Raw genomic sequence first — 13,802 nt, forward strand, 5'->3', positions numbered from 1 at the left:
ACCAACAAGAGACAGAGTGCTGGACATGAAATGGGAATTAGGAGACCATTTACAAATCCAAAATGGTAACCTGATCAGCAACTGAATTCCAGCACAGAAAGAAGCACTGGGGAGAAGCAAGACACATGACTTCACTGGTGATTGGAGTGTGAGACCACAGCAGCCTCACAAAGAGAATAATAAGGTATGCTGTCTCAAGGGTGGGGGCGGGGGTGGCAATTGTCCAATTGTCCTTCACCAAGAAGGACAATTCATTTTCCCATGAAAGTGAAGCAAAGTTTCCATTGAACACCAAATGACATGAATGAAAGGAGATTCTATTGAAGTGAAGTCATTAGCAGCCTTGAGGAAATGAACTTCAGGAGGCATCATGGTCCAGTAGAAAGAACACTGAACCCAGAGTCAGGAAGCCTGGGTTTGAATGTGGGCTTCTAGACATATTCATCATGTAACCCGGAGTAAATGACATCGTGCCTCTGAGTCTCACTTTCTCGTCCTGCTTACCTCCCAGAATTGTTGTGGGACAAGGGCTTTGGAAGGCAGATTGCAGTGATTATTAAGAGGTTGGCTAGAATGGGATATAGTGGGAGAGAGAAATAAGTTGGCACTAGCTGACAGGTGGCTTTTGATCCAGGGATTTGTTTTTTAAATCATGGTCAATCTTTCTAGTACCATCCCCTGGAAGTGAGTACCTATTGGCATATCTGCTTTCAGCCACTGCTGCAATGCCAACACCTCATCCATATTGCTAACATCCTACTTTGGTTGGCTTTGGGGGATTTTTTATGTTTTTGTTGGTTTTCTGGATTATCAAAGTGCAATTGACTTACTGGAAAAAGGCTTGGAAATTGCAACAGCAGCAGTAGCTGCTCTTCAGAGTGAATATGGCTTGCTGTTGAGCATCCATGAATTTGAGCAAAGGCCATGGGCCAACTTTGAGCCAGAGGAAGTCACAGATGCCAGAGGACATCAATAAGTCAATAATTCACAGACTCATAGCACCATAGAGTCTTAGAGATTAAAGGGATCTTAGAGATAATCCAGACCAATCTCTTCATTTTGCAAAGAGAGAAACTGAGACCTATGGTGGGCAATTATAGGACAATTTGGTTTTTTCCTCTTCACTTTATTTTTTCCATTCTACTTTATTTTATTTTCACTTCCATATTCTCTCCTTTCTCCTTCCCTCACCCATCAAAAAGGTATGAAAAACAAAACATTACAAATATGAAACCATGCAAAACACATCTCCACATTAGCCATGAAACAAGAGAATGACAAAAAGAATCTGGCTTAATCTGCACTTTGAGTCCATCTGCTCTCTGTGTGGAGGTACGACATGCATTATCATAAGTCCTTGGAACTGTAGTGTGTCATTGTGTTGATCACAATAACTAAGTTCAAAGGTTAATTTGCAAGAAAGTGGTATTGCCTAAGTCTTCTTGTTCATAGCCTCACATAAAGATAGCAGTTACTGTCTCCCACACTAGACAAACATATTACTTGTAAAGAAAGAAAAAGAGACTGGGAGTCAGGATGCCTGATTCTACTCCCTGCTTTCTCACTTCACACAGTGACATCAGACGGGTCATGTCCCCTCTCCAGGACTCACTTTTTTCCTATAAAAATATGGATTCTAGACTAGATGATCTTAAAGGTTCCTTTCAATGTTAAACTTCTATGAGTCTCTATATATTTTATATAAATATATGTTTTAATACTTCAGGAGGCTATGATATTACCACTGTGGTTTTTCTCTCTACCAATCTAGATTTCAACCCTTATACAACTTAGTAAACAGGGTTGTTGCTCCAGCCAAAAGAATGCACACACACACACTCACACTGGCTAAGATGGTAAAGAGCTTCTATGAATTTAACTAGAATGGTCTTCAGACAACAGGAGCACAATTTGTCACAAGCCCCATACTAGATGCCTTCCTACTTTATAGGAATTGGGCTCTGCTGACACTGGGTCTTCTGAAACCTAAGGTCACATCCATGCCAGGATGCAGCACAAGAGTAGGATAACAAAGGAGAATTTTTGTTGTTGTAGTTCAGTCATTCTGTTGTGTTGTACTTTTGTGACCCCATGGACCCATAGCATACCAATTCTGTCCATGTGGTTTTCTTGGCAAAGATACTAGAGTAGTTTGTCATTTCCTTCTCCAATGTATTAAGGCCAACAGAGGTTAAGTGACTTGCCCAGGGTCACACAGCTAGTAAGTGTCTGAGGTCATATTTGAATTCAGGTCTTCCTGACTCCAGGCTTACTGCTCTATTTACTGCACTGCCACCTAGCATCCTTGTGGAGAATACATACACACAAACAGAAAAGTCTTTGCCCTCTCATTCTCTTCACTACTTCCCTGTTACTGTCATGGGGCACCACCTTCCTCATAGTCACCCAGGTTCCCAACCATTGTGTCATCCCTGACTCCTCCTACTCATTCACCTCACATATCCATTGTAATGCCAAATCTTGTCTTCTCTACCTCCACAACATCTCTTGGGTCTGTAGTCTTCTCTCCACTGACACAGTCACTGTCTTAGTTCAGGTTCTCATCACCTCTCACCTGGACTATTGCAATAGCCTATCTCCCTGCCTCAAGTCTCCTCCCACTCCAAACCATCCTCCACTCAGTTGCCAGCAAAAATCTGTCCATGTCAAACCCCCTCTCCCCAGGTGCTCTACTGGCTCCCTGACATCACCAGCATAAAGCATAAAGTCCACTGCTGGGCTCTTCATAACCTCCTGCTCCCTACTTGTCCAGTCTTCTTCCATCTTTCTTCCTCCATGCATTCTATGGTCCAGCTGCAATAGCCTTGTAGTTCTTGTAGCATATACCCCATCTCCCAGTCTCCCACCTTAGATGATAGAAAGAGACAGTATGCATATACTATATATACATACACATACATTATATTTGCATGTATGTATATACATATGTATATATGTGTGTATATATGGATGAATTTATACACACACATACACACACAAACCACGTGCACACACACACACACAATTCCTCCAAATCTTCCTGTGATTCCCTTCATTCCACATATTCATTGTTTCTTAGGCACGAGATTGAGCCTTGTAATTTTATAGGCAACTTCCAGATAAGGAAACTCCCTTTACTGATGCAGGGTGCTACCTTCTTTACAATTCATAGTGCTCCAAAGTTGTCTAGGGCAGTGGCATCAAAGTCAAAAAGAACTGGAGGCCACTAATCCAGCAGGCCATCTATTGACTTACTTTGAAAATGCAATATTATCTACATTGTATTGTATTTGTATTAATTTTAGTAAGTATTTCCTGTTTTGCATGACTTTGCATGCGTGATAAGTGTCAGATTGCTTGCCTTCTCCATGGGTGGGGAAGGATTGGGAGAGGTAGAGAATTTGGAACCGAAAATATTTTTTTAAAAAATTGAATATTTTGTTAAATATTTCCCAATTGCATTTTAATTGGGTTTGGTATATTTGACAATTCCAGCATAAAGCAGTAAGAGACTAAGAGACCTACCCAGGGTCATTCAGAGGCAGTACTTGAAGGAACCCAAGTCTTCCTGGTTTTGATGAGAGCTCTTCACCCACTATGCTAGGCTGCCTCTCATCATGATGTTTCTAGTATAAATTTTCTTCCATCATGTTCATAAATGACAATTTATTTAGCCATCCTCCATTGGGACAGCTGTGTGACCGGGACTTGAAAGTATAAAGAGTAACAGATATGAAAGAAAGCTAATGCTCTAGCAGGGGATTTTGTTACCCTTTAAGGGAAAGGTAAATGGAAAGCTCAGTGTTTGTCAGTGTACACTTATTCAGGAACTTGAAAATATATCTGAAAGGCAAGTGAAAATGGATCATCATAAAGCCAAAAAGACTATTACTCTGCATTATGGTGGGTAATTGCTGACATGATTCCGATCAAGGTGAATTCTGTTTCTTTTCATCAAAGTGTAATTATCCTTGAAATAGGCCTTCCCCACATCTAGATTCCCTTTGATAGCAGGGAATTCTTTCTAAAGTCAGACTACAGGTTTCTGGGGTGCTCTATCCACTCAATTGTTAACTGAATTTTCATTTTCCTAGGGTCACCAGGGGATTATCCACTATAATTAAACAATGCCTTCATGTATGTAATCTGGTAAATCCACATGCCTGTGTGACTAGTTCTTAGTGTTTATTTCATTTTAAATTTGGACATGATTAGGTATGGACAAAACTATTATCCTGTGCAAAAATAAGCCCTAAGACTTCACCTAATGTCAGAGTTGGAAAGCCTCATAGGAGCAACTTGGCCTAAAGTGTATGTGGACAAGAATTCCCTACAACCTCAGAGACAAGTGGCATTGCAGCCTTCTCTCGGGGACTAGCAGTAAGGGAAACCCCTGTGACATTCCACTATGGGACAGGAAGTTGTTTTGTTTTGTTTTTCCTAATTGGTTTAAATAAAACCCCAGGCTGATTCCATAGCTTTCCCCTTCTGGCCTAGATCACTGAGAGTTTAAGGAACCTGCCCAGGGTCACCCAGCCAGTATATATCAGAGGCAGTACTTGAATGAACCCAGGTCTTCCTGCCTTTTAGGACACATAACTCTCTACCCACTGCACTAGCCTGCCTCTCATCACTGTTTCTTATGACACAAATTTATTCCATCATATTCATCAGCCACAATGTATTTAGCTATTGCCCATTGTTACACTCTGGGGCCAACCAAACAAGTCTCACCCTCCTTTCCACACCACTACATTTGTAAATACTTGAAGACAGTTATCATCACCATGCTCTCATTCTAAGCATTCCAAATTCCTTCCAACAGAAACTGTAAGGAATGGTGTCCAATCCCCTCACCATACTGGTCCCTCATTCTTCTAGATGCTCTTTGGCTTCTTGGTGTCCTTTCTAAGCTGCAGCCCAGGGCTGTGGTTGAGGAGTGGAGTCCTTCTCTATCTAATCTAATGGGCCCGGGGGTAAGGAACTACCAAGGCTTCCCACATGGAGTGTGGACTCAACCAGCTGCCCTGGTATTGGGAAAACTGGCCTGTAGCACCACCTGCCTTCATCTCCCATGCCCCTGCCATACACACAGCCATACAGAATATGTATAGGTATTCTTTGTCAGTTTCTCAGGGGACAAGTTTAAGGTCATACTATAACTCTTCACTAAGTCCCCTAGTATAGCTGCCAAGACAGAAGAACTGATGACACAGGATGTTTCGAAATGGTCCACCAGAAGCAGACAGGATCAAATCTGTAGGAGCCAGACTCACTTATTAAAGGGATCCTCCCAATACATACATTGGATATTAACATCACCTTCATTTATGGATATATCCCTGCCCTTCACCAGCAAGCCATCCTTTGTAATGATTAAAAAGAGATAGAGGAAGAAAAAGTCCTGCAAAACAACCCTCATCAGCCATGTCTGACAGTGTATACCATATGCTCCACCCAGAGGCCCCCAGCTCCGCAGGGGGTTGCATGCATTGATCAGCTCTTCTCCAGACCACACTTGATGGCTATAAATATAAATAATATAATAAAATAAATATAAATAAATAGTATGTAGTCTCATTGTTGTATTCTGCCCATTTACTTTGATGTAGTTAGTCTAAATGACATTCACTTTTCAAATGAAAATGTTCAGAGCCTTTTTGGCTGGACTATACATCAGACCATTACCACTGACTACATAGCTTTCAGCTGCACTTTCCCTCCAAATTAACTCAGTTTACAAAAAGCTAACAAAGTAAGTTTTTGTGGCAGGAACTTTTAACTGACTGCATAACTGTCACTTTTAAATTTCTCATGGATTTGTGTTATTAAATTGACAGAATTAGACTCCAAATTAATTCAGAGAAACAAACAATAGAAAATGAGGTCAGGATTGTTAGTGGTGAAGTAGACAAGGAGGTTAATTGATCCATAGTCATATTGTACAGGTTGATCCCTGAAACACAGGGAAAAAAATAGGTCAACATTTTCCCTCTCTCTTAATTGCATGCCCCTTTGCCTTTTCTCTTTGTTGGGCATATCTGCTACATGATTAATCAGCAGTAACCTGGGTCATTAGCCTCCCTTAGAAGGCTCCCTCTTTCTCCTCTCCTGTCTCTATACCTAATTCCCCATAAAGCACTCAGGGTTCTCTGTCTGTCCAGACTGGCCCAGATTGCCCTTACATTACACCCCTGTTATCACCCCAAGGCAGATAGGATGGGAAAGCTGACCGGATAGCAATCATACAGGAACAGAGATGATACAATGATCATTCAAAAGACCAATGATGAAGAATGCTATCTGCTTCCTGACAGAGAGATGATGACCTCAAGATACAGAATGAAACGCACATAAACAGGGACAATGTGGGGATCACTTTTGCTTGACTATGCATATTTGTGACTGATTGTTTTTCTTCCCCCCTCCCCAGTGAATGGAGGTAAGAAGGTGAGACAATTAAACGCTCATTAATGGGAAAATTATATTTAATTTTAAAAAAGTGGCCCTGGACTAGTTGGCTCAAATGTAAGACAGTCCAAGGAAAACGGTGTCTTATTCAGTCACTGACCTTGTATAAACAGGTTATGTATAGGGAAAGGATTCCAGAGGTAGCACCCATCCCAAAAAGAGAGTAAAAGGAACAAAGCCTTACACTATGGAAACTGAGTCTTTGTCATTCTGATAATTATTTCTTAAGAAAAGAGGAAGAACACTGCATTTCATTAGGATTTTTTTTTATTTGCTAAGATTAATTATAAGAGAAAGAAATGGTTTCAAATTCCATTAATCCAGCAAATGCTCAGGGTTTGCAACTTCCCTGACAGACAAAGCCACAGGGATCCACTGAGTTGTTTCCCGCTTGGTCATGTTATTTGATTATTTTTATGAAGTTGAAGGTATTGTATAAATACAGTAAGAAGAAGGTGACAAAGGTGGTCTTAATTTCAAGGATTAGGTCATGACTAGAGGATTGCCATGTACTCTTCCTCTCAATCCTGTCGTCATATATTTTGCCCAAAAACACTCCCAAGTCCCCCGAATAGCAGTGTCTGATTTTCTTCTCCAGGTTTACATGCACCAACAGGAAGCTGAAAGTATGAAAGACCTGAAACACGTTGGGTGAACTTGGCCCTGGGAAACGCCGGGACAGAGGGAGGCCACCAGATGGCAGAACGGAGATGCAACAGGCTTCCACTGAGTAGAAGGAGCCCCACCGTGACTTGACATAAAGAAGGAACTGGAAGACCTTTACGATCTCCTTGCGGATCAGGGCCTCAAACCAGTCGAGGAAAGCCATAACCAAGGTAAAAAGCAGTTGGTACTGAATGGCTCTCAGAATAACGTTGTAGGCATCTTCCTGGACTAACACAACCAGAACATAGTAACTCCAGTGACACAGTCTGAGTAGGGCCTTGCCAGGATGTTTCCACGCATATCTTAGCAACCACCAGGTGCCTGTGCTTGCCCAACAGAGGAGAATTTGAATAGAATCCCAGAGCCATGTACATACCATAAGCAGGATCTGCCACAGGATCCAGACAGTGGGGACCAGCACTGACACATAGCATTTCTTGGCCAAGGTATAGAAAAGATCTATGTAGGCCAAGATGTAGGATGAAGCCAGGTTAATCATGCCCTCTGAGATCACGCAGGTTTTAACCCATAAGGCCTGGAAGAAGCAGCAAACCCTGATCACAAAGGGAGGTAGCCACCGATTTAGCACCCATCCTCTGTGGGACATCATCCTCTTGGAGGGGGAACCAAACCCCTCCCTCCTGGGCTTCTCAGGACCCAGCTTTTGGTCTTTGGCAGGCACAAGCCTGGACTGAAGCCCCCAGTTCGCTCTGCTCATGATAACTGTTCCATCAGCTGACCTAACAATTGTGACATCATAAAACCCCAGGAGTGACATCATTCTGTAGAATAAGAATTATTACTATAAGTGGTAAAATGGGTTTTTAAAGTAGCATGTCCTCAATGCCCATCATGTGAGTGAAAACCTTGGGCAAGTCTCTGGTCTTAATTCCTTACCTATAAGGGGTGAGGCAGAGGCACTGCTCCAGATCGGTGTTCTTTACCTTTTTGTGGCATGGACCCATTGGCAAAGGTCAAAAGACAGACAAAATACATAGAACTATTAAGGAAATAAATTATATTGAAATACAGCTAATGAAACAAACAAATTAACTGCAAGTTAAGAAATATTCCTGCTCTAGGGTCTGTGCCCTACAAATTCAGTCTACTAAAGGAGAAGAGAAGAAAATAAGCATTTATATAGCACCTATAATGTGTCAAAAACTGTGCTAAACATTGTTTTGTTTTTATAACTATGATCTCCTTTGATCCTCACAAGAACCCTGTGAAATTATGATTATCTCCATTTTACAGTTCAGGAAACTGAGGCAGACAATGCTGAAGCGACTCTGCCCAGGGTCAGACAGCTAGTGTCTGAGACTGGATTTGAACTCAGGTTCTCCAGGCACTAGGCCTAGCACTCTATCCACTGTGCTGCCAGCTAAAATGAAGACAAATGTTCACAGTGTCCTATGATAAAAGCCCCTACCTATCCTTATACTGATTCAACAGAGTACTTTTCTTGTGACAGCACTACGGGATAGGTAATTATCTTGATTTAACTAATAAAGAAACTAGGGCTCTGAGAGGTCAGGTGTTTTGTCCTGGGACAATCATTAAAGTAATGCTCAGTGAGGTGGCCAAGATAGAAATTCATGGTTTCCTGACCCCATCACCATTGCTCTGTGACTGAATCACTGATTGCATAAAATTAACCCTAAGGAGCACCAATAACATTTGTTTCTTCTAAGCCAAAGGAAGAAAGCAACACCCAAATTCTGAATCCATTTATCTAGACCACCATAGGCAGACAACATAACCCCTCTGCACTTCCTCATCTGTAAAATGAAAAGATTGGTATTAGATGACTTTTGACATCCTTTTCAGCTCCAAATCCAGGGTCCTGAGATTCAAGAATATTTCCCTGCATGAATGAGACCTAGAAACTCTACTTGGTGGCACTAAATGGGGTGAGGCTAGAGGAGCTGACATTTTGCTTGCCATTTTTCTGTCCCTTGTATCCTTTCCCTGTTGACAAATGGGGAGTCTTGCCTTCCCACTGGGCTATTTGTTTCTTTGTTTGTTTTAAAGGGGATAATAATTCTGTTGCATCACAATTTGAAGATGGTTGATAATTTGAAGGCTATGAGAATCAAAGAACAAATAGGTTCCTTGGAGAACAGCTGCTTTTAAAGATGCTGAGATTTTGTCCCAGAATAGGAATCCTCTTCAGTTGGGTTACAGCCACTGCACAGTGTATTATGAAAACATGTTTTGAAAACAAGCAGCTGAATTCAGTCAGCAAAAGGGGCTGGTAAAGGCTTCCTAATGAGCTGCTCTCAAAGTGACCACTTAATTGCTTTATCTCCCAAAAACTTTGGTGTGTGTGTGTGTGTGTGTGTGTGAGAGAGAGAGAGAGAGAGAGAGAGAGAGACAGAGAGAGAGAGAGAGAGACAGAGAGACAGAGAGACAGAGAGACAGAGACAGAGAGAGACAGCGAGAGACAGCACAAGACAGAGAGAGACAGAGCTATGTAACTAGCCATAAATTTGTCTTAAGGATGGATGTGGCAACTCTATTCAGCAAAGGGAGATGTGCAATAACCCAGATATTTCCCTTGAACAGTGTTAAGGACTCAAGGCTCATCTCTACCTTTCTGAATGGAAATTCTCTCAAGACAAATGCCTCCTCTTTTCAAGTTGGTCCTGGATTCCTCTGTTTGTCTGTCACAATTCTCCATACAACGTACACGGTTCAGTAACTTTTTAAGAGCAGTATTTCTCCCCCTACCTCATTCCATGACTACCCAAACAATAGAGCTACACAAGCAACATATCTTGTCTTTAAACTTTGGAATTTTTTCAGTCGGGTGGAAAATAAAACCTGTGACCCTCCCCCCTCCCAAACATTAAGATGAGCCCATTGTGAGATCAGCCTTCTAGGGACCCAACAAATTCAGAGGCTTTAATTCACTATTGACTCCAAAGTAATTTGTCCAGATCGGTTTTGTACAGTAAACACTACTTGCAGACATGTTTTCTTATTTCCCAAGTGTCCAGACTCCAATCACTGCACAACTGCTGTCTGGCTCAGACTAATTCAGTCTGCTTTCTTGTAGCCTCTGACAACAAAACGACAGGATTCTGGCAGTGTGGAGTTTGGGTTGGGAGGGCCTCGATTTCAACAGGAATGTCATGGGTCATTTTGCAGCATACAAGCCCCAGACAGATTTTAGAATCTGGATGCCTCCATATTAGATGACTCCCTTAGGTACTTTGCAGAGTATCTATCTTATGGATAGAGAGGTTTGGTGTCAAAAAAAATACTAGGTATTCCATGAATACTGCTCTGAAGGCCAAGGAAAATACTCCACAACGTTTAGTTACTTCCTTAAAGCTTAGCACACACAGCTAAGCTTTGCCCAGAGTAGCTTCTCATTAGACATTTAATCTATGACAGTGCATGTATAAATAATATAAAACTATAAGATTTATACATTTAAAAAAAGTTTTCTAAGTCACTCCCAGGTGTACTCCTCACACACACACCCAGTAAGCCTGTCCTTGTAACAAAGGAAAACAATTAAGCAAATCCATAGTTCACAGCAATCATACTCCCATCTGCTGTCCCATACAGCCCTCTGCACCCATTGTACTGACCACACCTCTCCAAGGAAAGGAGGGGAGAGAGCACATTTTCTCATCTACTCCAGGATCATGAGATTTAAAGCTGGCAGAGACGTCAGAGGTTATCTAGTCAAACTCTTATTACAGCAGAGGAAAGTGAGACCCAGAAAGAAGAAGGGAGTTGAATTATATAAGGTCATATACAGTATTCTAAATATTTAAATAACTTCAAAACTTTTTCTATGTGTGGCTTTGCTGAAGGCACATTTTTATCAAATTATCAGATAACAGACACAATGATGATACAATGGATAATAGAATCTGGATTTTTAAAGTGATCTCAACAAGCTAGAATAATTAATCAAGTGAGCTGGAATTTATTAGGGATAAATGCAGGGGGCGAGATAATGCGGTTAAGTGACTTCCAGGGTCACACAGCTAATAAGTGTCAAGTGTCTGAAGTGGATTTGAACTCAGGTCCTCCTTATTCCAGGGTCAGTGCTCTACTGTGCCACCTAGCTGCTGCACAGAAATCTTACATTTGTATTCAAAAACTCAAAGAAGTTAGATGGGGGCTAGAGGATTGAAGTTTCAGTATGAGGCAGCGGTGTGATACAGCAATCAGAAAAGTTTATGTAATCAATGTGATCTTCAAATGAAGATGCCTCATGACCCAAGGAAGAAAGTTTGGTGGGGCCACAGCTTGTAGATCATTGCTAAGCTGGTTGGTATTTAGGAGAGGTCAGCCAAGACAGTGAGAGGACCTAGAAATCAGGCCATGTGAGCATTATTTGAAGGAACTGGGGGTGTTAACCCTGAAGAAGAAAGGACTTCTTGGGTGGGTGGGAGGATACAGAGATATCATATGTTTTCAAGTATGTTAAAGACATCATGTGGTCAATAAGTGTGATTAGATTCATTATGCTTAGCACTGTGCCCTTCTGTTGGAGAGAACTAAATGTTCCTAATTGCAGATATGATAATATTGGCTTAACGATGAAGAATAACTTCAGTATTAGAACTGTTCAAACTTGCTTTTGAAAGCAGTAAGTATTCACCACCACTGGAGAATTACCAGGGGTTAAAAAGCAGATTGCATGTGGTATTCTACTTTGGTAGCTAGATGGTAGAGTGAAGATAGAGTCTGAATTCAAATTCAGCCTCAGAAACTTAGTAGCTATGTGACCTTGGGAAAGTCATTTAACATGTTTGCCTCAACTGTAAAATGAAGATAATAATAGCACATACCTGGTAGTTTATTGTGAGAATCAAAGGAGATATTTGTAAAGTGCTTTAACATGGTGCTTGGCTATTGTGATTAGGTATACAGGTCATCTGGGGACATCTGGTTTCCTTGATTCCTAGGGAATATGAGCTCCAGGACTCTTTAATAGAAATGAGTGTCGGGTTGAAGTCTCTAATAGCTATGATGTTGGAACTTTAAAATATGCATGCAAATATCATTTGAAATTTGAATCTAGGAAGTGTGCTACAATTATTACCCTCATACAAATAACACAGAACAACAAGAGGAATTAAACTCATGGTCTTCCACATTCCCAAGTCCTAGGTTTGCTCTTTAGTCATTATATAAAGGAATGAGTATGAGAAAGGTTTCCTTTTACTACAGATGTGAATTCAACAAGTAGAAGTAGTAAAATGGATTTCACACACTTCAGGGCAGATTTACTAGCTATCTATTCTAAGGGCCCTTAGCTGGATGGAAGGGGGGCGCGGCGGGTGGGGAGCTATCTCTGAAAGAAAATAACATTTTCATTGTTCTGTGGGGAGAATTGCTTTATTTCTCAGATACCCAAATTGCTCCTATTTGGTAGCATGTTTTTAATTTTCTCCCCTGTAAGATGGTCAAGAGTGTTTCAGTCAAATTTCAGTTCGGATCCTGTCATCTTTCTATAGATCTCCTTTATGTCGTTGCAGGCACTCTCAAAGTGAGCAGTGGAATCATAACTAGTTGTTATATAGATCTCACTTTTGGTCCCCAAGTCATTAGGCACGTGGAAGTCACTTGTGAAAAAGAATTTTTGCTCAATGGGCTCCAGGAGCTCCAGAGCCAACTGGATTTCTTTTTCAGGGTCTTTACTTTCCACAGCTGTGCTCACTACGGCAATGTATTTGCCCTGTGCGGCCACACAGTGTACGTAAGAAGTGAGGAAGATATAGATGTCCGATCTGCGGTTTGTCTGGGAGGAAGGGATGATAATGAGTCCTGAGCTGGCCCCGTTGGTGTTTCTAATGGGGTGCCCAAGAATGCAGGTGGCCCTGATGACCTGGCCGACCTTGCGCACACGGTCCGGTGCATAGCTGGGATCGCAAATGAGCTGTTTGCACCTTGTAATGAGACCTTCTGACCTGATGCCCACCACTCGGCCGTCCCTGAGGAGTATCTCGTCTACTGGTTTGTTCATTAAGAAAACGCCCCCTTGGCTGGAGGTCAGCCGGCCAAAGGCCTGCGCCAGCTCTCCAATTCCGAAACACGGGTAGAGGTAAGGGCTCTTTCTGTTCTTGGCCAGGGATGATGTGTAGAGTTGGATTTTCTCCAGTGTTTCGAGGCAGGGGTGGTCCAGATAGCTATTGGTATGACATAGGGCCAGGGCATGTCCGGCAAAGTCAGTCACATCTTGGCCTAAACCAAATCGCTGGAATAGATTTTTAATGGTCATCTTCCGGGGATCCACTCCTTCGTATGTGCGGGGGTCCTGTTCATCAAATTTAAGGGCGTAAATGAAAAATTTGAGGAATCGGCACTTCTCAAAGAGTCCCATCAACCCAGAAGCCAGGGCCTCGGTCTCATTCGAGGGCACTTTGTAAATCCGGTTTCTCTTGTACAGGAAGCCGGCGTCCACCACGTGGAAGTCCAGGAAGGGCAGCGCATCCAAGTGGGTCAGGATTTTCATCAGCTGTCCACTGGCCATGAGGAACTTAGGTAGCAGGTCCACCTTCCAGGTGTGCCCTCGGCCCATGGTGGCAGGGGGCGAACCAGGCACGTTGAAGTGGCGGTAGGCACATTCAGTGGACTCAGCGAGGCGCTGTCCCCACCGTGCTGGGGCTGCGGTCCACGTGAAGCACCTTCTTTCTGAG

At 42.2% G+C, this 13,802-nt stretch overlaps 1 pseudogene; it reads right to left on the minus strand.

Moving 5' to 3' along the window:
• Positions 1–12,580: 12,580 nt before the first annotated feature.
• LOC138150587 (rab GDP dissociation inhibitor beta pseudogene) overlaps positions 12,581–13,802 on the minus strand; it is a 52,765-nt pseudogene continuing 51,543 nt past the window's right edge.

Source organism: Petaurus breviceps, unplaced genomic scaffold (assembly GCF_028583685.1).
Source record: "Petaurus breviceps papuanus isolate PSGF00001 unplaced genomic scaffold, PetGlider_PUasm1.0 90881, whole genome shotgun sequence".
In the NCBI taxonomy this organism is placed as follows: Eukaryota; Metazoa; Chordata; class Mammalia; order Diprotodontia; family Petauridae; genus Petaurus; species Petaurus breviceps.